Genomic DNA, 27,396 nt, shown 5'->3' on the forward strand with positions numbered 1-27,396 from the left:
CAAGTTCCTTTGAGAAATACAAATTAATATTTTTAGAGGCCAAATTCGTTTCATGTCAGAGCATAATGCTGATAAGCAGCAGAGAGGCAGCCTGAAAGATTGTATGTAGCAGATTAACCTGAGTCTCCCAAAGTGCCACACACTTCTGGAACTTTCTGTGAGGTCAACTGAGAGCCCTTAGTTTTCAGAGAAGCAACCGGATGTATCAAGACCCGTACCTGTCTCTGAAGTAAGACCAAAGACTGAATTCTGCTCTGAGCAAAGCATATCAAGGTGAAAAGCAGTCTCTTTATTTTTTATATCTCATGGGTAATGGTAAGATGTTGAGTGAAAGAAATGATGAAAACCTTTCTAGGTTATTAAACTGCCTATATTGCCCTTGAAACATGGGGCCCAAAGTCAGTTATTTCTGTAGGACAGAAAGGAGAAGTCTGGGCTTTGAATATGGGGCTTTAATAGAGCATTAAGAAATAACAAGGCAAGTGGAGAGCCAGCCAGTTGCGGAGCGAGAGCCGAAAGCTTGATTGGAAGAAATCAGACCCTGCCCATAGGAAGCATTCAAACCAAAGTGAGACCAGTTGACTTCCCGGACTGGCCCCGCATTGCAAAGAAGGGGAATTCATTGTACTGTCCCGTGCATTCACAACCAAAGCAGAGAGTCAAAAGATAGATTCTGTGACCTTTTCCGCCCATCAAATGTAGTCTGCCATGGTACAGGATTGCGGAAGTCATAAAGAGAAACCTATTTCAATTTAAAAAAACCCCAAAGCATTGTAAGGGAATGCTTGTCCGGGCTGGTACTCCCGTTCTTAGTTATTATCAGGCGGCCCACTTCCCACATGAAACTCGTCTCCAATTTGGAAGTTACCTCACCTTCCAGCTGCCTCTCTGGGAGGAAAGGATGTAACATGGAAGAAAGCATCTCCTCCTGAGACCTGTCCTAAATCATCAGGAAAACTCACCTCCTCAGTATCTCGGCCCATTCTGGGCTCGTGCTTTCCTCTCTGAAGGCAAAATGTGGTTGCCATAAATCTCCCCCATGGAAATACAAGCGGAGCTGTACTGTACAATCTCATAACCATCCACTGTCATTCTTACCGTAAGTGGAGGTTTATTTAATATATGGCAGTATATGTCCCCCAAATTGTATCTCCTGCTGTTGAATATTTTAAAGATTGATTGATTGATTGATTGATTTGGAAAGAGAACACGCACTGGCACCCACGAGTGGGGGGAGTGGCAGAGGGAGAGCAAATCTTCAAGCAGACTCCCCTTGTCCCCCAACCCTGGCTGAGCCCAACATGGGGCTCAATCCCATAACCCATGACACCACCACCTGAGCCCAAACCAAGAGTCCATCCCTCAACCGACTGAGCCACCCAGGAACACCAGCCTGCTGTTGAAGATTTTAAATCTCTCTCTTTTTTTAACTCCACCAATAGAGGTGTTATTATCACTTTGTATAATTAATATTTGTTCAGGCTAACCCACAGGCCTACCATCGTCAGAGCTTGGTATTGTCAGGTTTTCCTGCAGGGACCGCATTTGTGAAACATTCCTTCGCTAGTGTCTATTGGTAATAAACTTTCTCAGTTTGTATTAGTCTGGAACAGTATTTGCTAGACCCTCATGCTTGAAACATGTTTCCCAAGTCTATAATTCTAGACTGATGTTTTCCCTCATTCTTTTAAATCTGTTATTCTACAGCCTCTATAGCCTCTGGTTTCTTTTGTTGCTACTGAAAAGAAAGGCATCAGCTTCGCTTCCACTCATGTCTGTGTAACCCATTTTTCATTCTGACAGATTTTAAGAGCTTTAATTCTTTTTCCGCAGTATCTGTTTTACATAGATGGAATTTATCTTAATTTTACTTGGTATACATTCTTCTTCCCATATCGGAGGTTTACAATCTTTAATCAGTGCCGGATATTGATCAGTTTTTGTGTTTGTATTTTTATATGTTACATATTTTTCATTGTGTTTCTCCTGTCATTTGCTCATAGAATTCAGATTATACCCACATTAGCCTATCTCACTCTGTCTCCCAGTTCTCTTTATACTGATGGAACACAAGAAATAAATGGCCCACTCGAATAGCAAAATCCAAAGAGAATAAAATATCTATTTAAAACCTGGACAGGGGCCCCTGCCTGGTTCAGTCAGTAGAGCGTGAACTCTTGATCTCAGGGTTGTAAATCCGAGCCCCACGCTAGGTGTGGAGATTACTTAAAATTAAAAAAAAATTTTTTAAGATTTAATTAATTTATTTGAGAGAGAGAGCGTGCGCAGGTGAGAAAGCACGAAAGGGAAGCAGCTTCTCCCCTGAGCGGGGAGCCTGATGTGGGACTCCATCCTGGGACTCCAGGATCATGACCTGTGCTGAGCACAGATGCTCAACCAACTGAGCCCCCCGAGCACCCAAAAATAAAATCTTTAACAATTTTAAATGTAAATTTAAAAAAAAAACTGGACAGATCAAGGGGACCCAGGACACATGCAGCAACCAAATCTACAGCAGCAGACGCATCAACATCATAAGTCCTAAGGAACAAGGAGACGGAGTGGTTTCCAGCACTCAGAAAGACAGAGAGCTGTGTTCTGCAGTCCACCTTGTGATAAGCCATGACTTTCTGTAGAAAAATAAAGTTAGACTGAGTCACCCTGCAGGATCAACTCCCATTCCTTCTCTGCCAAGGCTCCACCCTGACTGGCTCCACCAGAAAGCAGGGCATGGGATGCAGTCCTTACAAGTCATCCTGGCCCAGACACATGGGTGGAGTTTGTCCTGACTTTCTCGTGCTTGTGGTTTTTTTTATTGTGGGCTTGTGTTCCTTGAAATATTAGCTGTAGGAGTTGTCTAAGCCTGCGTTTAAATTCCTTTCTTCTAGATTAAGTTTGCCCTCACTTTACCTAGGAGACAATCTTATCTTTTGGGGGGAGCTGCTATGGGCTGAATGTTTGTATCCCCCTCCAAATCTATATGCTGAAATGTTAACTTCCAGTGGTCTTGCTATGAGCAGATGGACCTTTTGTGTGGGAGGTGTTTAAATCAGGAGGCTGGAACCTTCATAAGTGGGATTACCGCCTTATTAAAGGAGCTCCAAAGAGATACCGTGCCTCATTTTGCCATGTGAGGATACAATGGGAAGTCTGTGACCAGAAGACAGCCTTCACCCAATCATGCCAGCACCCTGATCTCAGACTTTTTGCTTCCAGAACTGTGAGTAATAAATTTCTGCTGTTTGTAAGCCACCCAGACTGTGGTATTGTACTATAGCAGCTCAAACAGACTGAGACAGAAAGTTGGTCCGAATACCGAGAGTGTGGCTGCTGTCACAAATACTGAAAAAGGTAGAGGTGGCTTTGGCATTGCATTATGGGCAGAACCTGAAGATGCACGTTTGAAAAACCCTACAGTGCTCTGAACGAACTCTGAGAGGCCAAGCTGGTGAAGGCTCGGAAAAGGAGAGCTGTAGAGAAAGCCTCAATCTACTCAAAGCATAAGTAAAAAGGTCATGAACAGGATGTTGGGAGAAATAGTACAGGCTATTCTGATGAGGTCTCAGCTGGAAATAAGGAACATGTTACTGGCAACTGGATGAAAGACGATCCTTGCTATGAAGTGGCAAGGAGCTTGGCTGAATTGAGCTTTTGTCCCAGTGTCCCCTGGAAGGTAGAATTGTGAGCAATGAAATTGGATATCTGGCTGAAACTACAGCCAAGCAAAGTGTTGAAGGAACAGCTTGGCTTCTTTTGAATGCTTACCATAAAATTCAAGAAGAGGGAAATGATTTGGAGACAGAATGGTTGATCAAAAAGGAAACAACTCAGATATTTGGAAAATTTTCAGTCTATCCATACTGAAAGAAATAAGAAATTGTGTTCATTAGAGAACACGAAGGTGGTGGCCCCGTTTGGCAGGGATTGGTACAGATCAACCACGTCCACAGAAACTAGGTGCTACTCATTAAGGTGATGGGGAGATTGGTTCGCCATCTAAACAAGTCAAAACCTATTTTCTAAGACAATGAAAGAATGACCCTGAGGGCATTTCAGAGATCTTCAGGGCAGGCCCTCCCATCCCCCATCAGTGGAGCAGAATAGAAGGCACCCCCCCCAGGGGCGGGGCGGGGGGGGGGGTGTCAAAGAGCCTCTGCTACCCCAGAACCACCTCACATCTTGGGGTTCAGCTCTAGAATCCCAATTCTGGCACCATAATCCTCAACTGTCCCAGGTCTGGGTGCCCCGGTTCTGGCCACCCCTACAGGCGGTTGCTTTCTGCACCAGCTTGCAGGATGCAAAGAGCCACGAAGACACAGCTGCCTCCACCTAGATTTTAAAGAATATCCTGGAGAGCCTCCCCCATGCGGAGGACTGCTATGGGAGCGAGAGGACTGCAGAGTTGCCTGTGGGGCGTTGTCCAGCGGGGCCATGGGAGCGGGGAACGGTCGTCAGGAACCCCACACTCGTAGACCTGCGGGCATGCGATTCCAGCCCAACCAGGAGAATCACAGCGTGAGCAGAATCCCGGGGGCAGCCCCCAGAGCTTTGGGGATTCAACTGCAGCCTCAGTGAGCCCAGAATGTGGGAAACAGAGTCAAGGCAGATCACTCTCAAGCCCTGGGGTTGAATGTTTTGTTAGGGTTTGGTCTTCCTTTGGACCTGCTGCAGCAACCCCTCTTTCCAGTGGCTTCGCTGTATCTGTGGTTTCGCTTTCTGCAGTTTCATCATTAACTCCAGCTGGAAGCAATGCTCCTCCTCCTCCTGACAAAGCATCAGAAGGTCAATGGTGTCCTAACTCTCGGTCGCCGAGCGTCACATACCTCGCGTCCTCTCACCACAGGGGCATTTTATCGTCTCCCAGCACCTCAAGAAGGAGGGTGAGTGCAGTACAATTTATGCTACGATTGTGTTATTAGATATCGTTAGTCTCTTACTGGGCTTAGTTGACAAATTAAACTTCACCGTTGGTGTGTAGGTATAGGGAAATTCTTGGTACATAAAGAGTTTGGTACGAGCTGGGGTTTTGCGCGTCCGCGGGGGGTCTTGGAACCGATCCTCAGGATAAGAGGAATGGCCATATTCCATCTTTCTTTCCTATTTCTCCCTTTGGAATGGGAATGTCCAGCCCATGCCTGCCCGCCATTATCTTTGGAAGCACATAAGATTTCATCTGAGTTGATTAACAGTTTCATAGCTGGAGAGCCATTTGCCTTAGGATGAATGGGCTCTTGAGTCTCCCTCATAACTGCTTTCGGTGCATGTAGATGAGACAGGATGTGGCCTTTTGAGTTGACCCTGGAACAAGATAATACTTTGGGTGCTCTTAGGTTGGAATGAATGTAATTTACATGTGAGAAGGACATAAATTTTGAGAGGCTGGGGCAGAAAACTATGACATCTTACCCCCCCCCCCATATTCCCCTGTTGAAAGCCTAATGCCAAATGTGATGGTATTAGTAGGTGGGGTCTTTGGGAGTTGTGTAAGCCATGAAGGTAGAACCTTAATAAATGGGACTAATATCCCATAAGAGAGAATCCAGAAAGATCTCTAGCCCCTTCCACCATATGAGGATTCAACAAGACAACTCTGGCTATGAACCAGAAAGAGAATCCTCATCAAAAGTTACTGGGCTGACACCTTGACCTTGGACTTCCCAGCATCCACACTGTGAGAAATAAATATCTGTTGTTCATTAGCCACCCCGCCAGTGGTATTTGGTTACAACAGCCCACATAGACTAAGACAGGAACACTAAGCAATCTAGCTTGAGTTTGTTCAGGCCATACAGGAGTTATGAAATTTGACTCCAAACATCTATATGGTTGGGAATTCTGTGGGGACATTTCCATTCTTTGCCTACTCCATTCAGAGAGATACAAATACTCACACCACCTCCCTCTGTAGGACAGACTTACATAACTACCTGATTGCGTTCCCTTTGGGGGACTCCAGCTTAATTGCAAATCCCTGATTCCTCATCCCAATCTGCTTTCCCCCCAAGCTTGGTACCCCCTGCCTTATTTGTGCCACCAAGGTTTGACAGACATTTTCAAAATTAAAGCTACTGTCCAATATCTGGGATGTAATTGATCATAGAAATTGTATATTTTTAAGATATATAACCTGATGTTTTGATATCTGTATACATTGTGAAATGGTGCCACAGTCAACATATCCATCATGCCATCTCAGTACCGTGTGTGTGTGTGTGTGTGTGTGTGTGTGTGTGTGTGTGTGTGAAAACTTGAGACTTATTCTCTTGACAAATGTCACGTATACACTACAGTATTGTTAATTGTAGTCACTGTGTTGTACTTTAGACCTCTGAACTCAGTGTTTGGAAACCTGTTAGAATTTGTGCTTCCTTGTCATTTCTGTTCTAGAAGGAATTCTCTCACATTTCTGTACTTCCCACCTGTGCTCTTGGATTTTTGGTTTGCTTTTATCTGTGTTCAGCACCTTTAGAAACACCGAATGATAACAGTTTCTCTGTACATCCAGTCTCCCATACTGCTTGAAAGGAAACTCCATATTTACCTTTTGAAACTTGGTAAATGTATTTGATAAATACGTTTTGGAAAAAAGAAACTGCCTGAGTTCCCATTTCTTTTATGAGAATTATATGTATTTACTATCCATAACGGCCAAAGGAAAAAAAGTTTTTAATCCACAGTTCCATCCTTGTTTCTCTTACTGATCTTATTTCACAATGTCTGGATTGTCCTGACAAAGATTCACAGGCTGTCGTAGTCATTGCTTATTACCCCCAACCACAAAAGGGCTGTGAGCTCTCCCTTTTACCCACTGTCTGTGGTTGTGGCTTTTCTAATGGCTCCCCCTTCCCGGTGGTGGTAACTTTCAAAATGTGGTCAAGAGACCTTCTGGTTCGCAATCACCTGAGACCCTTCGATAAATGCAGACCCAGGGTCCTAAAAGCTGATAAGGATCATTACGTTTAGGAATAGGTCCAGAAATCTTCATATAAATTTAGTCTCTAAATGATCAAGAAGAGTCACTGAATTGTAGAAATTATATGCAAGCTCCTTCATTCTCTTTCCTAGTTGGTGCCTTGGAAAAGGACTTAAATCTTATTAAGTGGCATCGATCGTGCCTTCCTAAGGAAAGTAGGAACTTCTAGAAGTCCTCTGACTTTCCTGTTGAAAATGATTAAACGCTCAGTTCCAAATTCATCTCTTTTTTTCTGTAAAGCGTATGGGTATTATTCACACTCTAAAATTGAAAAGCTACGAAAGTATCACTTATTTAATAGGGCACCCTACCAGTGCATTTCTAAAATATAAAAATCGGTGTGAGACAGACCAGGGGAGAAGGTTTCATGAGGCAAGCAGGACTTGAACCAATCATAAGGGAGGATGCATGAGAAAGGGTGTCAGGGAGGGGAGTCAGACACATGCTGCAGAAGCAGGGATACTCACCCAGCCTCTGAAGAACAGTGAAGGATCCCAACTGAAGAAAAGAATCCTATTAGACGAAACAGAAGATCAGGCGAGGCTGGACTGTGGAGGGCCTTATATACTGTCTGCTTTGGGATTGCACTTTGGAATTTCAGTGTTTCACAGATTCCGTAGATTAGGGAACCACATCCAGTCCCAGCCCCCTCATTCCTCGTCCATTCCCACTCTAGAGTGTGTCAAGGAGGCATGCTCACTTCCCAGAATCACACTTACAGGCGGTCAGGTGAGAGAGTTCTTGGCAATGAGGGATAAGTGGAAATCGCCAGGAGGTTTCCGGTACATCCTCTGTTTTCCTAAGAAAGGAGCAGAAGGAGATGGCACAGCCCCCTTTTCCTCTTTTCCTTGTGGTGAACATGGACACAGTGTCTGTATCACCATGGTCCACCTCACGACCGTGATACTGAAAACACTCCGAAGATAGAGCCACGCTGCTAATTGTGGTGGGTGGACAGGGTAGATCAGTGAACCAGTGCCAGCAGCTGACCTCTGAACTTGGCATTGAGTGAGACAAACACACCCTTACGTTGAAACCAGCCTTGGTTGAGTTATCTGTTACAGGTAACCAGACACAGCCCTAAATTATACTTTATGAATGGAGAGTCTGACTTAATCTGCAACACTCGTGGGAAGGAAATGCCACTCTCTCTTTATTTTTCAAAAATGGAAGTTAACCTGCTTCAATCTGCCAGATGGCCAACTGGTAGGAAATTTAATGTAGCTCTGTTTGGGGGATTCCAACTTTCTACTTTCTACTTCTACTACCCCCTTCATACCAAGCTGATTTGATTTCTCAATGTAGCTGTAAAAAGGAAACAGGGAGTTTTATAAAACTTTCTTAATATGCAAGTCATCGTACTTGGTAATTATATGTAATATGTGTAAATGGGTAAATGGAGTACTTTGATTCTGATTACTGTGCTAGATGCATGGGATGCAAAGGTAAATAAACCAGTCCCTGTGCTGGAAGATGAAAGCTAGTTACGCCATAACATTCTAAAACCGGTGCAAAATGTTACGTTCAGATATATTCATGTGCGCAGTACCCTGCTCTATTTATAGGTGGTGAAAATAATACACATTCTGTTGGAAGGATCATAACAATAATTTCACCAAAAATGCATAAACAAGTAAAAAGCCTTAGTCAAAAGATACCTTAAAGAGAAAAATACCTGGGGTACAAAATTCAAATTTTGAAGAGGGTCACCTTCACATCCTAGTCTTTCTTCATACGTCGACCTTATTTTTATGGCAATTCTCTCCTAAACTCTGAGGAAATTAATTCAAAGAGGTTTGTTTCTTTTTTAAGATTTTATTTATTTATTTGATACAGAGAGAGACAGCAAGAGAGGGAACACAAGCAAGGGGAGTGGGAGAGGGAGAAGCAGGCTTCCCGCCAAGCAGGGAGCCTGATGTGGGCTCGATCCCAGGACCCTGGGATCATGACCTGAGCCGAAGGTAGACGCTTAATGACTGAGCCACCCAGGTGCCACCAAACAGAATTATTATTACTAGCATGTATTAGTAACATATATGGGTATTTGGTATATATTAGTGTAATACATATTTCTAATATAGTATTAGTATGAAAATAATTATATATATTTATTATTTATTGTATTCTGTTAGCATAATTATTCTGTGACACACGCTGCTAGCTCTGAGGAGCTGAGAATCAATAAGACTTGTCCGAGCCTTAAAACTTCAAACTAGGGAGGGCGAGAGAACCACACAGCGTACACACCCAACAGCCACACACACAATCGTAATAACTATGAACACTGGATACTTCATATATGCTTCATGATCTATAAGCTTCAGAAACACCCTTTAAGACAGATGATGTTATCTTCATGGTACAAAAAGAAAGGGAAGCACCTAGACATTAAGTAACTTTCCCCAAGATTTCTGGTACATCCTCTGTTTTTCTAAGAAAGGAGCAGGCCACGCTGCTAGTAGCAAAGCCTGTTACCCCGATCTACCTACTATAATTGTAAGAAAGAGGCTTTATTTTTTTTAAGATTTTATTTATTTATTACAGAGAGAGAGAACGAGAGAGCACACAAGCAGGGGGAGTGGGAGAGGGAGAAGCAGGCTTCCCTCTGAGTAGGGACCGGATCCCACTAGATCCCAGGACCTGAGCTGAAGGTAGACGCTTAACCAGCTGAGACACGCAGGCACCCCGAGGCTTTAAAGTCTAAAAAAACTACACAAGAAATTGTTGGGGACAAGAGGCCAGCATATTTGGAATCATGGTTGTTGGGTTTGTTTTTTTTTTTTTTCTGGAAAAGATACGTTGTTATAGTAACTATGCCAAAGCAAAATTTTCAAAAGTAGTATAAAATAAATACACACAAAAGGTGAGAGGAGCATAAAGAAAGGAATTATACCTCAAAAACACATTAACTAACATAATTTTAAAATATGGGCAAATATAAAAGTGAAGCAAATGAATTCAAAGTCTATCCATATAACTCCAATTATTTTATTAAAAATAAAATGAAAGTAATAAAAGTACAAGATAGAAATTCAAACAATATAGACATTTTTAAAATAATACCTTTACCTCAACTAAGCCTTTTGCTTCAACGTAAACAGTGTTAAGAGTTAAAATGTCAGCATGTATAATATCTTCTATTAAAGTTGTGCAAATATATACTTACATACACATTTTGCATTTGAACCCAAACCATAACACAGTTCTGTATCTTGTTTCTTAGATTTTTTTTTTCAAGATTTTTTTTAAATTTATTTGACAGACAGAGATTACAAGTAGGCAGAGAGGCAGGCAGAGAGAGAAGGGGAAGCAGGCTTCCCACTGAGCAGAGATCCTGATGTGGGGCTCAATCCCAGGACCCTGGGATCATGACCTGAGCCAAAGGCAGAGGCTTTAACCCACTGAGCCACCCAGGCACCCTGTTTCTTAGATTTTCTAATCTCTTAAAACAACTTTCATTTCAGAGTTATTTCATTGTTTTAAGTTCCACACAGTGTCTTGCTGTGTGGAAATATTATGATATATGAAGAGAGTGAATCATCATTTCAAAAGCTGTTGCTTATTTGTAACGCCTAAGAGCTTGGCTTTCTACATCTTTGGTGGGCTGAAGTCTTCAGTGTCAGCCTCTTGAAGCTCCAGCAGATGGTGGCATGACAACGTGCGAGGAAATGTGAATTGCTAACAGGACGTCAAACTACTTAAATCAGCCAAAGGACCGTCTCCTTTCCAAAGTAATAACAAAAATGAAACAAAACAAAACAATTTCACAAATGCTATTCTTTCATGATTTAAGGGTGATTTTGAACAAAAGAGCATAACATAATCTGTGCTTCAATTGTTTGTTAATTGAAAAGCCTTGGAAGGGCGCCTGGGTGGCTCAGTCAGTTAAGCATCGACTCTAGGTTTCAACTCAGGTCATGATCTCAGGGTTGTGAGATTGAGTCCCACATAGAGCTCTGGGCTCAGTGGGAATCTGCTTGGGTATTGTCTTCCTCTGCCCATGCATATGTCTTTCTCTCAAATAAATAAATAAATCTTTAAAAAATAAAAATAAAAAACCTTGAACTTGGGTCCTAATGATAGAAAATGATCTGAAGGATCTGAGCACCCACAGAGAAAGTGGTAGTGGTTTGGGGTTTTTTGTTTGTTTGTTTGTTTTTCTTAAAGATTTTATTTATTTGACAGAGAGAAATCACAAGAGAGGCAGGCAGAGAGAGAAAAGGGAAGCAGGCTCTCTGCTGAGCAGAGAGCCCAATGCGGGACTTGATCCCAGGACCCTGAGATCATGACCTGAGCCGAAGGCAGCGGCTCAACCCACTGAGCCACCCAGGCGCCCCAGTGGTAGTGGTTTTCAATGGCTCCTTTTTAGTGGCAAATCATTTGCATGTACAATAAACCAATCGATCCTCGCAAAGACCCTATGAGACAGAAAGTCCAAAGTTATCTTCATGATACAGACAGGAAAACTGACTGTTCTCCTGCTTTGCAAAAGCTTAGTCCCGAAACCAAGACTCAAGCCCGACTCTTCAGACTCCAAAATAATGAGCGAATACCAAGCCTCCAGTTCATCTGCTGGATCTGTTACTGTTTTGGTTTGGTTTCGCTTACTCTACTGTGCATGGAAACTATACACAATAACATTTCTAAGATGAGAGGAAACACTGTTAGTAAGCCGTTTGTACAACCAAGATTAAATCTCACCCCGCGGAGAGAACAGGAAAGAAAAGACAAAGGGCAAGATAAAGGAAGATTGGAAGGGAGTACAGGGAAAAGGTAGGAAAATGGAAGGGCTGAAGGAATAAGGAAAGGAAATGCAAACTGTGCAAACCTTCCCAAGGTAGACTCCGTCCTCCACCCGGATTACGCACTCCACTACTCACATGCCAAGCCCGATATCCACAGCCTACAGAAATAGTGTAACCTCTCTAATTTTTTTTTAGAGATTTTTAAGATTAATTTATTTATTTAAGAGAGACGGAGCGCATGCAAGAGCACAGGCTGGAGAGGGGCAGAGGGAGAGGAAGACAGTCAGGCTCCCCGTTGAGCGCAGAGCCGGAAGCAGGGCTAGTTCTCAGGACCCTGAGAGCAAGACCTGAGAGATGGTGACCGGAGCTGAAATCAAAGTCAGACACTCACCTGATTGAGCCACCCCATCAAGGTGCCCCATAACTGCTCTAATTCTTCAGTGTCTTTACAGGATGCGTGTGTGTGTGTGTAAAAAAAATGACAAATACATATTTGAGTATTTTAAGTTAACCTCCTTAAAAATGGGCACATAGAACCGGGTTCTTTAACAGTTTTCCAGTGTAGTCGAATGATTTAATCCTCTTAAGTCCTACTGCTCATCTGCAAAACCGAGACTGCAAATATAGAGTCATTGTGAGTCTTAACCGGGATTGTCATGTAGAAGGTGTGCAAACGCTCATCTCAGTCCCACTGATTCACAGGTGCTCTGTGGCAGGAAAGCCCTAAGCCAGTGTGATCTGGAACTTGTTTGTTTCTCCGGCCTTACCTTGTCCCAGGTTTCTCTTCCATCACAGAAAGGACAGTGTCCCTGAGGGTTTTTGTTTCCTTTCTTTCGTGTGTGTGTTTACTTCACTTTGCTCTTTTCCTCTTTAAACCCCTTTTCATTCTGGGTTTTTGTTCTTGTTTGGGGTTTTGTTTGTTTGTTGTTTGTTTGTTTGTTTGTTTGTTTGTTTCATCTTCCCACCAGACTGCGAACAGCGAGGTTCACCCGTATGGGAAGGCACCCAGCTCATGGCCCGAGCGGAATGTGTGGCTGGGATTCTGTTAAATCCTGTGGGGTGACATGTGTTACTTCAGACAACTTAGCGGGGTGGTATCTCTACTTGCTAATGAAGAAATCCACTTTTCTTTTGACCAAGGACCCTCTGAAACTATGTATCACATCTCTCTGATAGACCAGGGAGAACTCAGCTTAGATTTGCCACAATGTGTTAGAAATTTCAGGACACCAAAAAACGGATGAGTTTAATCTCTGCCAGTGTAAACCAGGCTGTGTGCTGATAAGGCCTGCACAGTCTCCAGCCCCGGGGCCAGGGCGGAGGGGGGCAGGGTTCTCCATCATCCAGGACCCCCAAGTGTCCACAGCTCCCTTAGTCAGGGGCTGGTAGGACTAGTTAGCATGGACAGTAGCTATGTTTTATGTGGGAATTCAGCTGACTGCGTCACAGTAAAACGTTTTTAGATTACTTTCATTCCCTCCCTTAGAGCAGAGATTTTCAGTGTGTCATCTACCCATTTTACTCTCACCTTCATGCAGGTTAAGTGGGGACATCCCATCCCACATTAACCTGAGATACCAAATACAATGACTATCTTTTGAGAACCATGAAACAAGCCAGAATAATTTGCAAAGAGGTTTAGTGCAAGAGATTCCTTAAGAATACCAATTTGCCCTCTCTCAGTAGTATCTACATTCCTGGAAATGATCCTCACAGATCTTGATGTGTCTTATTTAAGAATAACAGGCAACAGGGTGCTTCGGTGGTTTAGGCGATTAAGCAACTGCCTTCAACTCAGGTCACGATCCTAGAGTCTAGGGATCCAGTCCCATGTTGGGCTCCCTGCTCAGCAGGGAGTCTGCTTCTCCCTCTGCCCCTCACCCTGCTTTCGTGCTCTCACTCTCTCTCTCTCTTATATAAATAAATAAATTTTTTTAAAAGATTTTATTTATTTATTTGACAGACAGAGATCACAACTAGGCAGAGAGGCAGGCAGAGAGAGGAGGGAAGCAGGCTCCCTGCTGAGCAGAGAGCCCAGTGCAGGGCTCGATCCCAGGACACCAAGATCATGACCTGAGCTGAAGGCAGAGGCTTTAACCCACTGAGCCACCCAGGCACCCCAATAAATAAAATATTTTTAAAAAATTTTAAAAATAGGTGTGCCTGGGTGGCTCAATGTGTTAAGCCTCTGCCTTCCACTCAGGTCATGATCTCAGGATCCTGGGATCGAGCCCCGCACTGGGCTCCCTGCTCAGCGGGGGGCCTGCTTTGCCCTCTCTCTCTGTCTACTTGTGATCTCTCTGTCAAATAAATTAATAAAAATCTTAAAAAAATTTAAAAAGTAATAGGCAACAGTCATAACTAATGAGATAATTTCAACTTTTCCACAAGAAAGGAAAAAAAAATCACTGGGTAAATGCCAGAGTATTCATTTCTATAAGAGGAGATTAGACTGAGCATCTGATAGCGAGTTCCAAACTTTATACTAATTCTTGGCTGCATCTTAGAAAAATCCTGAAGCTTGCTTTAATGAATAGAAAGTCACTTTGTAATTTGACTCTTTGTTGTTTAATATGAGGCTCCTGCCTTGTTCCTTGATCTAGGAAAGGAAAGGAATGAGCAAAGCCTCCATATCGATTGTCAATCTGTTTTTTCTTCCCAGCCCTCTCTCTAAAGTTTCCACTTGGATTCCAACATTTCCAAACAGTACATAAGGCCTAGAGCTACAACATACCTTATGTTGACTGGCATAATTATGCCGGCATTATGACTGGCATTCCAAGACTATAGTTGTTTTCTCTATCTTTAGTAGAATGTTGTTTTATTTGGTGTATCTACATATTTCAAAGATATGCAAGGGATAAAATGGAAATGCTTTAGCACCCTTTTGTAAAACCTTCCTAAGGCAGGAGTGCCTGTGGTATAAAACTTACCACAAGGTGGCACTCTTTCTTAACGTAAACTTCTTTGAAACTCCAGGTTATTCTGAAGTGTTAGGTTTCCAAACTGGGACTGGAGAATTCACTGTGTTATTCCCTGTCTCCAATAATTACATTCACTGGGTGTTTTGGTAGTTTTGCTGATTCATTTTTAAGTGGCAAAAGGAATTTATTTGGCCACTAGTTTTAATAAATGCGTTCCATGGAGATGATGCTGTTGCGAAGAGATTTTTCTGAATATGGAGGGCTTTGATTACGGAAGGGCTCAGTAGGAAGGCCCAGGAGACTTGGGTTTGGATTCCAGCTCAGTTGGCTTATGCCCTGATAAACTGAAAACTTGTTAAGCCTAGTAAGTCAGAATTACCTTGTCTAGAAAAGGATCATCAATATACATTCCTCATGTAGTCGCTTTGATTATTAAATTAGGTAATTCACTTAAATACTGTACATCTCACCCTTATGCACACACACACGTCCTTAATGCTAACATGTGCCTAATGGGTCTCTATTTTATAATGACTCTTTTTTATTCTCTGCAATACAAATGACAATAAACTGCTTCAGCCTTTTTAAGGCAAAATCTTTTCTTTGGACCATCAAACCAAGGAAAAATCTGTATCATATTTAGGATATTAGGAAACTCTATCTCATATTTAAGTGTAATATCTACCGAGTGCCTACCATAAGACAGACACCTGTATGCTACCTGCTTAACAAAAAGCAGTGAACAGCGAACAGTATCTGCCCTAATAGGGATCAGATAATAAAAATGTAAATAGAGCAGAGAGGGTAGTATAGAGCAGCTAAGAAGGCTTCCTGAATGGGTGATATTTGAGTTAAACCAAAATATTGAAAAAGACAGGTTTGCTCGGATGTGAGGAAAGAGAGTTACAGGGAGCAGCAAGAGTCCTGACCAAGTAAGTCTCTTGAGTTGACTGAAGGCATGAAAGAAAGCTAGTGTGACAAAGGTGTGATGAATCAGTGAGACGGTGGAGGGAGAGAGATTGAACATGCATGTAAGGACTAGATCATGTAGAGCATTGAAGATTTTATTTTGAGTTGAGATGTCTCTGGGGTTTTAAGCTGAAGAGTAACTTAATCTTATTATTTCATGTATATTTCAAGTTCATTAACATGATATAAATAATAAATGATGCCTTGCATTGCTTATATTGCTTAATAATTCCCAAATCAAAGTATGTTTGTAACCAAATGCATCCATACATTTAGAACACCTATGAAGAATAGACATTAAATCTTCCGGGTTCAATATAATTTAAGAGTTGTTAATGAGGGAACTCTTTTCAGACCATGATGAAAATACTGGCAAGATTTCTCAGTGGCATTAGTATCCCCCCCATACTATATATTTTCTCTACTCACCAGTGGAATGTAAGTAGATATGACATTTGTCTCTTCTGGTCTAGGGCCTTTAGGAAACTGATGAGTTTTTCTGTTCTCTTTTTCCTCTTTTTAGACCAGAAGACAAAGTTCTCCTTAGACCAAGGGGCTGGGGGAGCCATAACATGGAGTGACTCATTTCCCTGAATTGCTAGAAAGAAGACAGCACCCCACCAAACTGAAACACTGTCATTAAGCTCTTTCTTTACTCCTTCCCCACCCTTCCTTCCCTTTTCTGCTATAAAGATACTTTTCTTCCATGAAGTTCTATTCATTCCCTGCAAGATAACTAGCATCCTCAGGGAACCACTGCTCAAAGTCATTCTACTCTGTGAAATTTTAGCTTTCTTGTGTGTCCTGCCCTTGGTCTCCTAGAACCCTGTGATTCTCTTTCCCGCCCCAAAGAGTTGAGGGTGGTGGGGATCTAAGAGTTTAGTGATTTTTGCCTAAAGGATTCGTTTTTCCTCCCTTTAGGGATCAAGTACCATTCTTCCCATGTGGTGTGTCTTCTGCCTGCTAGCAAGGAAGCCACCTCTGCTCTTTTCATGGAACAAATAACTAAAACTGACTGAAAAGTTACAAAGGATTCTGGGACTGATCGAATCCCATCGATTTTTGTAGGATATAGCTCCTAAAACTGCTAAGGCAGGAGGGCAGGTGATGAGGGTCAAGGAATTGTAAAAACTAAGGTGGATATTCTTTTACTTGTTGACAGAGATGTTCATCTCAGGAAATCCAGTGTTGAGTCAATATTTAATAAGAACATGGAACGAGGAGCTGAGAATTTAGAAATGCAATGAGGTCATCTCCTGAAGAATCCAAACATCTGACCACAAACTGAGTTGAATAAAGGAATTCATCCAGATTTTTGTAGATTAGGGTAGATGCCCCAGATGTCCCACAAGTCCCTGCTCAGAAGCGTCCCTTCTAATCTTAAAGAATCTTCTGAGTAGATAAAAGTTCTCTGCTCATGGTTTAACATGTTCAAGGAAAAAGAGATCAACCGGAGGAAAGAACAAGGAAGACATTAGGGAAACACTGGCAGGGGAAGGTGTTTCACTAGAGACTGGTAGTAGTACGTGGTAAGATTTACAAATCCCTGTTATCACGTTTAGTACTTGGCTGAGCCTAACGTCAGGCACAGAATCGATGGTGAATGCGTGAGTGTTGTGTGAGTAAATGGATGGATGGATAAGTGGATGAACCAGTGATGCTTGAATGAATTAATAGGTCAAAATATATCGTGAGCTCCCTGCTTATCAGCGTGGCAGGGAGATGTAGATGGAACTGTTCGGATTCAACGGATCGTCCTCACTTATGGATCTGAGTATGTTCCCGGTCCTCTGCACCTCCTGCTTTTAAGAATCATTCTTCACAATTCATGTTGACAAGTTAGGGAATGAAAGCAGAGCACTGACAAGCTTCAGATTACCAAGGTGGGAGAAGAAGGAAGTGCAAAGTAGGAGCTCAAGTCACCTGGAGCCAAAGTTCTAGATAAGTAATGAGGACTAAGACATAAAGCAAGAAAAATAGATAATGTAGCTTCAAAAAGATGAAAACTAAGGGCACCTGGGGGGCTCAGTGGGTCAAGCCTCTGCCTTCAGCTCAGGTCATGATCCCAGGGTTCTGGGATCGAGCCCCACATCAAGCTCTCTACTCAGCAGGAGCCTGCTTCCCCCTCTCTCTCTGCCTGCCTCTCTGCCTACTTGTGATCTCTGTCTGTCAAATAAATTATTAAATAAATAAATCTTTTTTAAAAAGCTGAAAACTAGAAAGAAGCTTTGAAAACATACGGACATGATATTTGATGTTAAATAAAAACCTATTTCCAATTCAATGCCTACTTCATCTCTGACTCTGCCTTTGTGCACCACCTACGGATCAAGATTGTATTCCTTTTTCTCCACTAGAAATATTAAGTATTTCAGCACAACAGTATGGTAAAAAGAAAATTGACCTGTGACTTCCTGTTAAGAATAGCTGTCTTTCAAAAGGAAAGTATGCTCCTATAACCACTTAGATAATTTTTGGAACAAGCCAATAACTGGATAATTGAAAATCGGTCTATAAATACTTGCCTTGGCTTAAAACAAATGGAAAGTTGGTCGTCCTAGATATATGAAGTCTAATCTTAGCAAAAAATAACACAAATCAGGTGGGGCCAGCCCCGCCCTGGAGAGGCGCAGAGGGTGAACAGTGGCAGAGACCAAGTCCTGTGTGTGCGTGTGGTTTTGAGTTCGCATCGACCTTAACGTGTCTTCATAATACTTTTATAATACATTAAGCCTCTTGTCTACATATTTGGAGAGAATATGACTTTACTAGCAGAGAAATACACTATATCTTGTCTACCGGACTGTAAGTTATATGTATGAAATAAAACTAGTGCCCTTGGGTCTTCTAGTATATTAAAGTGCTATCTGATGTTGTTATCCTGTTTTTGCAAAACAGAAAAAAAAAGTTAACTACAGGCCATTGTTTCTAATAAGCAGAGAGATCTATTTTAGTAGTAAACTGAAGGTTTAGTGGTGAGTTTCAGATTTTGTGAACTCCAGCTGTTGTGCAGTGGGGTTTTTTTGGTTGGGTTTTTTTGTTTTTTGGGTTTTTTTTTTTGGTTTTTTAGTTTTGTTTTGTTTTGTTTTTTAACAACAACTTAAAAAAAAATCCGAGGGATATGAACACTGGAACTGTAGTGGTAGCTTTCAGTCTTGTAAAGAGATTGTTCTATACAGACCTTTTTGCTGTTTATCCTGTATGTAATAAAGTCCTTCCTAGACCCTATGTGAAAAGACCCGTGAAAACCGACTGACTCTTCAGCATGTTCCCATTGATGGAGCCTTCTTGTGTAATGTAAACTGTGCATGTTATTAAAAAATGTGAACAAAAAAATAAATAAATAAAAAATAACACAAATCAAATAGTGAATATTTTTAAAAAAGAAAGAAAACAACTTAATACATTTTAGAATGTATATGTGGCCAGAATATTTTTAAAAACTTTAAAAAATCTTTTTAACCCTTTTTTTTTTTCCCAAGAAAGAGCACATGTGATGGCAGGGGGAAGGCAGAGGGAGAGGGACAGAGAATCTTAAACAGGCTCCATGCCCAATGCAAAGCCCCACTCTGGGCACAATCGTGAGTCACGCCCCTAAGATCATGACTTGAGTTGAAATCAAGAGAAGGACTCTTAACCGACTGAGCCACCCAAACGCCCCCAACTTTTTTAAATAGTGAATTTAAAGAGTCTTTAGCAATACTTACAGGCAACTTATCCAGTGTATGTTAAGTACAATAATGTCCTTAAGACATGTATTTTACATGTAAATTAAAAATATACTTTCCTCTAATACCTGACTTCGAAATGCCTACCCTGAATCCAGATCTTGGCTTGTTGATCAGTTCTCTAGGTTACCCCTAGATGGCAGTATCTCATTAAAATTATAGTAGTAGTCTCTCCACGCCTTCTGTTTGCACTAGACCCTGATCCAAAAAATCCTATCGAATTTAAAGTGGCAGGTATGTAACCTCTGTCTATATAATTTGTCTCCCAAAAGACGGAAAGAAAGGCGGATTCTCCCTTACCAGCAAGATCAAGATGGAATGCTCACTCTGAGCCCACGTGGACCAGCTGCCGATGGTTCACTTGACTTCAATGAATTTTCAGTCATTGATTTGACCCCTCTTGGAGTCACCTGCCTTTTAGTTCAGTTTTCTTTTTGCAGTAAAAGTTGGATGTCTGTTTAAGATTGTCTTTCTCTTTAGCTCCCCAAGAATGATTTTAGGTTTGGTAGTCTGATGACCGCAGAGCTGAACAGGATGAGTTCCTTGATCATTTAGACACCAGACAGAAGGGGCTGGAATCTTTGTGACCTTAAGCTGGTTCCTTAACCTCTCTAAGTTGGATTTACTTATTAGTAAGATGGGAATAATATCTAATTTGAAATGAAAGTGGTTAAAATCAATGAAGTACAGCACGTGATGCAGTAAGCAGTGTCTCATACCTTAGAAGCTAAGTAGTAGCTATTATATCTCTTTCTGATTTTCAGTGTGGACCCTGCCAAATGCCCACCCAAGAACTAATCTAACTGAATGCATGAGATGCCCCTCTTTTCCTCCATCATTTTACTTGTCACCTTGCAGTCTCCATTCATTCTCTGGGAATTGGTTATAGTGTTTCTGTGGAAGATTTTCCGAGTTCCGTAATCAGTTGAGCTGTCCATTCCCCAAGCAAACTGTCGCAACCTTGCCCTGGTGTATTGTTGTTAGCCTGTTTGCTCATCAGTGTCTTCCAACTGACCGTGAACTTTGCAACCAGAAACTGTATTTATCTTTGCCTTCTCAGTGCTTAGCAGAAAGTACAGCGCATAGTAGGTTCTCAGTAAAGATTCGCATGAGTGAGTGAGTTAATGGGTGAATGAATACCCTTTCACAGACCCCATCTTCACCATGTTTCAAATCTCTTAATTCCCACAGTCCTTTTTGAGTGGATTGCAAAATCAGTCTGCTCTGCACTTTTCCCAGGATAGTGGGAGGAATTGCTTATCTAGTCCCTTTGATTTGGGGCCAGAAGGAATTACTTTTGGGAAGATTGCCCTGCTGGAAACAGTAAACCTTTTACTCTCTTTTTTTTTTTTTTTTTTTTTTCTTGATTTCCCTTTCAAGCCCCCTTTGTCCTATCAGGCTGAAAAGGATGTAAGTCATGTTTCTGTGCCCACTAAATGCTCCTGCCAAAGATAAGAAAGGAATAGACAACATTGGAATAGCCTTGTTAGGTTTCTGGCATTATGAATGATTGAGCTTTTTGCAATATGATTTAATTTTTACAATAAAAAAAAAAAGCAGAAAAGAACTGCCAGGAGTTGAAAAATTCCCCCTGCTCTAATAAAACCTATTTCTACTCTACTAAAAATAATCTGACCAATAATGTGTTGGAAAAAAAAATGGCAGTTAACCTGACATTTTGGAGATTAAAGGATTAGATTGGTTCATTATTTCATTTGTTTGCTTTTTGTTTTTTTCACTTTTTAACTAGAAGTCATTTGTTTTACCTGACGAGGTTCAATCATTTGGCTAGAAAAATACAGTCAACATTATTGTGTTCAAATAACATCATTAGTCATAGCTCTTTAACTGGCTGAGATGTTAATTACCTCCTCTACCTCAGACCTTCTTGATTGTAATCCAAATTCATTATTTGGTGGAATGGGTCACACCATCTTAATCTTGGCCAGAATTTTAGAGTGGCTTGGATATAATGGAGTCGTTTCACAGGAACTCTTTATGTCTAAAAGGCTTGCAGAAGTAATTTATTACAGGAAATTTCAGGGGCGCTTGGGTGGCTCAGTGGGTTAAAGCCTCTGCCTTTGGCTCAGGCATGACCCCAGGGTCCTGGGATTGAGCCCCGCATGGGGCTCTTTGCTCAGCAGGGAGCCTGCTTCTCCTCTCTCTCTCTCTGTCTCTCTCTCTGCTTCCCTCTCTGCCTACTTGTGATCTCTGTCTGTCAAATAAATAAATAAAATCTTTTTAGAAAAAAGGAAATTTCAAAAGTTGGGATTGATTACCAAATGGAAAAGAGGCTTTAAGAGTAGTATAATGAGGCATAACAAGATATTCTTAATACCTAACGTGTAACAAGTATACAGTGGTTGGTAGCCAGCTTCAATTCCGTAAAGAAGGGTGCCTGACTACAGATCATCAGGGCCTAGGCAAAGGCAGGGAGTATGCAGTCCTGCAAGGATGTAGTCCAGTCCAGCAGTGGTCTCCCAGTGTGCCTGCAAATGGATTTCCCATAAGGAGTGATTGTTTAACCTTTTAAAGATTGAGTTCTTTTTTTTTTTTTTTAATTGACTCTAAGTAGTTTGGAGGCACCTCCCCATGAACTCACATGACTTGCCAACCCATCCTAATTCTAAGTTATAAGCACACATGTCATGCATAGAAAAAGTCTTAGGAAGAAAATAAACTTCATCTTCAAATAAAGGGTTAACGTCCAAGGATCTTGTCTAAGGAGTTCAGAAACTAAGCACAGTATGAGATGGGTTCTTTGGACCATATCTGATAATCTAAGCAGATTATGTCTGTGCTCTTTCCTCCTCTCCTCTTTTTCAATTCTCTGTATGGTTTCTACATCTGCATGTCTTATGATTTGGAGGTTACTGGTACATAGCTACTTGGGAAAAGCAATATATTCCATATTAATTATCTCTAATTGGTATTATACCAAATTGCACTTCTCCCTAACACAAAAATGGGTTTGATACAACTTAACTGAAAAAGAAACAAGAAGGCTGATAATAAGTGTTAGTCTGGGCCAGTTTCACAGAGCAACCATTCCTTTCCCCATGTCCCAACCATTTGGTGTTTTTGTGACCTTCACAAATTTTTGGGTTGGATACAATTATCTTCTTTGCAATGGCAGCGGGTTATAGTAAATTGCTAAAACAAATTAAAAGAATAACATACTCAGAAAGTATGCTTGAGTAAATACATGGTGGTAAGTATTTCATAGTTAATCATTAAGATCAGTTGAGATTTGAATAATACAAATTTTATAGAAAGAGGTCAAAAACCATAATTGTTTGACAGGTCAGAGAAAAAACAAGGAAGTCAAAATAGAGGAAATCAACCTGAGGAGTCAGGATTTCATAATAATCTTCCCAAGGCAACTTCACCAAAATTAATTTTAAGAACACGATTTAAATGTCTAGAAACTAGATAGAAGGAGTAGTTTAAGAAAAATTGACTTTTTTTTTTTAAAGTAAACATCTCTGATCAGAGTTTGCATGTTCCTTTCCTTGGCCCCTTAGAGATGTAAAAGTTCTTGGATTGCTTTCAAGTTCATGCTTCGACAGTCACATGCCATAGAAGTTGTTATTAGCCAAGAATAAGAACACGCCAATCCATCTTGTGCTCTAGAATATAAAGATTGCCAACCATATGCACATATTGGTACAAATAATCTGGAATAATAAAAGTCCCATTTTTTCAACTTTTATACAAGTTATTTCAATTAAAAATCATTCAGAGGTTAATGGATAATCTGACATCAAGAAATGGCAACACATCAAACTTCATTAATTATTACACTTAATAATATAAATGATCGCTATGTGATTTATCACTAACAACTATTGAGTATCCCTAATATATAGTGAATTGAAACCTCATGCTACTGAATAATTATTTGATGTTAACAAAGAACAGATTATATTCAGATCTTGTGCAATTTATAGTACATGTGATTTTTATTAGTGCTTGGCTCATTGCTTCCAAAATTCTTCCAAAATTTTTTTATTAAAATTGTTCTGAATTGAGTTTAGTGAGCAAGATGATTTTATTATCAAAGTTTCCAGCACATAATAATAAAAATCTGTGATGTAATTGTATAAACATCTCCATTGCCTGGCAATGAGAAAGAACATATAAATAAGATAAATAATTATCAGCTGAAACGCACTCCAGAAAATTATCACAGTGTTTTTCTTTTATCAATTCTAAATCCATTACTTTTTTTTCACCAAAGGTAATAGAACATTTCTACCCATTTGGGTACGGGTATACTTTTTATTACATTGATATTTTTTAATACAACTGAGAAGTTATTGGATGAATGTGTTAGATATATGTTAGGAAAAACAATTCATAACAACTACAGGCCTTTCCACATATCTATGACTAATTAGCAATAACAGACCTTTAATGTAAAAAATGTTTATCCAAGAAATATACGAAACAGACATGTGCTTTAAAAACACAAACATTTCTGAAAAACGTGGATGAAAACAATTATCTGCCTAATCACTATTTTTCTCCTGGCTTTCAGAGGCAACGTGCTTTGTTGTTCTGAATTCTTCTGGTAGTTCTCTTTGTTTCTGAATCATGCGTTCACATTGATGCTCTTGATTTATTGACTGTAGACGTTGTTTGTTGACTCTCTGAGAGGAGATAGGAGAGTTTAGCTCACGTAAGCCACATTTTTCCTGCTCTTTCCCTCCTCGTAGCGACTTCATTGCTTACAGATGCTTCCCTGTTTGCTGTTGCAAGTTTTAAATAGTCAATTTAAACCATCTCTTCTTGACCCATTAATCACAGCAACACTTCCCTCCTGGCCTGGTAGAATGAGAAACTTCTCTCCCCTACGCTTCCCTCTGCTCTCCTGTCCCTTCCACACGTGCCTTTGGGGCGCCTGGGTGGCTCAGTGGGTTAAAGCCTCTGCTTTCAGCTCAGGTCATGATCTCAGGGTCCGGGGATCAAGCCCTACATCAGGCTCTCTGCCCCGTGGGGAACCTGCTTCCTCCTCTCTCTCTGCCTGCCTCTCTGCCTACATTGATCTCTGCCTGTCAGATAAATAAAATATACAAGCTTTAAAAAAAAGAAAGAAGCTATGCCTTTACTTTCTTTATATCCTCAGAGGTGATATTATTTATGTTCTATTGTGTCTAGTTAATCTCGGAAATGGATAAATTCCTGGAGTTTAACAACAAAAATTTTCCAAGTTGCCACTTAACCCTAGTTTTATTCTCAAGTTTTTCTAAACTTTTCCACCATAATTTAGAGCACACTTTTCCTCAAGCAGCTCCCAGATATTTTCATTAACTTCTCTCATTCTGGTTGGATGCACCAACGACCTAACTGACCATCTAGGAGTCCTATCACTTTGGGCTGAGTTACTCTTTCCTGAATCCCTTATCTTTCTCTTCCATGTTTTGCTAAAGGTCATTCCCAAAAACTCTAAAGAAATGATAGAAAGTACATTTTCTGAGATTATGAACATTGAAAATGACTTTAACTCTCATATTTGGTTAATCATTTGGCTGAGTATAGACTTCTAGGCTGGAAATAACTTTCTCAGAATTTAATTTAATAACTTTCTCAGAATTTTACATTGTCAGTTAATAATCCTTATTATTCATGAGACTGATAGTGCCCAAGTTTTGATTCTTTCAAAGTTATCTGCATTTTCCCTTATAAAATTATAAGAAATGTTATTTTATATCACTTGTATTCTTCAATTTTTAAAATTTTTTAGCAGTTTGAGATTACAGTGATGCTATAAGTCTCTTATTTTCTCTGTTAATATTTCTAGTTTTTGTCCTGTACTCTGGATGTTTACCTCAATTTATTTCCCAAGACTTCATATTTATCTTGCTAATTATATTTTTATTGCCCAAGAAATTTCTTATTTCCAAATTGTACTCACTCCAAAATGTAGCTGAGAGTAAATATATGTGTCAAAACTCATGGAACTTCAAATGTGTGTATTTCATTGGATATAACTTATACGTCAAGAAAGATGATTTTATAAGGTGGAAACTATCCAATTAACTCTATTTCCACTGTTAACATTCCATTCAACAATCTAACATCAACATTTCTACTGTTAATATTTATTCTTCTGAACCATTTTTTCTTGGTGATCTCTTTGCTTCTACCTTTAACAGTCTTGAAAGTATCCTCCCCATGCATTAGTAATACAACTTTTAACACACGATCCAGATAATATTAGGCTTTCCAGTGGTTGCAGAATAGTATCTCGACAGCTTGGCATAGACCAGGAGGTCTGTCTATTGTCGGCCCTTCTCTCTGATTTCATTTCATGGACTCTCTTATTTACTATGTTTTGATAATAGAGGTTTTGGGTTTCTGTTCTGTTTTGTTTGTGGGTGGTTGTTTTTCTTTTCTTTTGTTTTTGTTTTTGTTTTTGCATGTTTTTGGAAATGCTAAACTCATTCCTGTTACTCTGGCCTGAAACTCATTGGTTCTGGCTGTCTGCACACCTGCGTCCTTCTCATCAGGTCTCATTGTATCTCACCTCTTCAAGTATGCCTTCCCTGACCTCCTTACGTGAAGTTCTCCTCCATTCACCACTCTACATTTACATTTTCTTTATAGCACTTAGCACTATCTAAAATAATCCAGGTATTGGTCTCCCCTCAGCAGTAGAAAGCTTCGTGGTTGGTAGTATTGTCTTTATTTACACATATCTAATATTTTGGGACAAGCTCAGGTATCTGCATTCTGGCTTGCTGGACCGATAATGTAACAGACCATCTAGGAATCCCATTGCTTTGGGCTGAGTTACCAGTTCCTAACTCGCCTCTCTTTCTCTTCCATGGTTTGCTGAAGATCATTCCCAAAATCTCTAAAGACATGGTAGAAAGTCCATTTTCTGAGATTATGCATAATGAAAATGAGTTTGTTCCTAAATCCCATGTCTTTCTCTTTCACACCCATATTACCTATAGTAACCAATGGATCATACAATCTTGATCTTAAACAAAAAAATCGTAGACAGAGTATCCATAGTTTAGGAGTCAGAAAGATCTTTGGAGGAATTCTGGGTCTCCACTTATTTTGTGATCCTCAGTGAGTTAGCTTTATAGGTCTAATCAGCAAAATGAAAAATTATATTTGCCGTGGGAAAGATTATTTGAAGAAATTATGTGACTCTCCCTAGATAGAAAAATAGCAGGTGTTTAATAAATTTAAGTCATCTTCCCTATCTGCACTTATCCATCTCCAAAATATTGATAGAACACCTGCTATCTGCCCTTTGAGTTCCGAGTCTCCGTGAAAGAGGTCCTCCTTAGTGCAGGAAACTTGCAACCCTCTAATAAAAACTGTTCCATTTTGAATCAACATTAATGTTAGGAAATTTTAGTTCATGTTAATGGGAAATTTGCCCTCTATTATCGTCACAGATTCTTCCATATGGCAGGCTTGTGACAGTGCTTAGTTTCTCCTAAGTCTACTCTGCCCCAGCTGAAAGATTCCCCGTTGTAATAAGCAGTCCCCGTATGACGCAGCTGCTATTTTCTGGGTGAGTTCCTGTTTGTCATGTTTCCATGTAGTGCTTATTGCCTAGAACTTCACAAAATTCCCCATGTGTTTTTCACACTAGCACATACTGGAACAAGACTGTCATCTCCTGAATTTATTTTACTCGTCATCACATTAACTTTTATTTTTTCAAGTGGCATCATATGAAGTCTCATGTTGAGAGGCTCCTAAATCTTTCCACATTTGTTTCTGTTAAATAATGTCATCTTAATGTTGCACTTTTGCAGATGACTTTTCGAGCCTCAAGTCAAGATTGACAAGTTCCTTAATACATTTCAGGCAAAAAGATTTTACCTATATCCTCTCCTATCTAATTTTCTATGATTTTAAATGGGCAACAAGTGTAATAGTGGAGAACATTCTCAGCTTTCCCCCCAGAATTTGAATAATGCTGAATGCTAACCATTATGTAATGCATGTTGGTGTTCATCTCCACTCACTGAAAATGAAGTTTTGAAAATATTGACATCTGGGCTTTATGCGTGTGTACTTGTACCATC

Source organism: Meles meles, chromosome 2 (genome assembly GCF_922984935.1).
Source record: "Meles meles chromosome 2, mMelMel3.1 paternal haplotype, whole genome shotgun sequence".
NCBI classification, from domain to species: Eukaryota; Metazoa; Chordata; class Mammalia; order Carnivora; family Mustelidae; genus Meles; species Meles meles.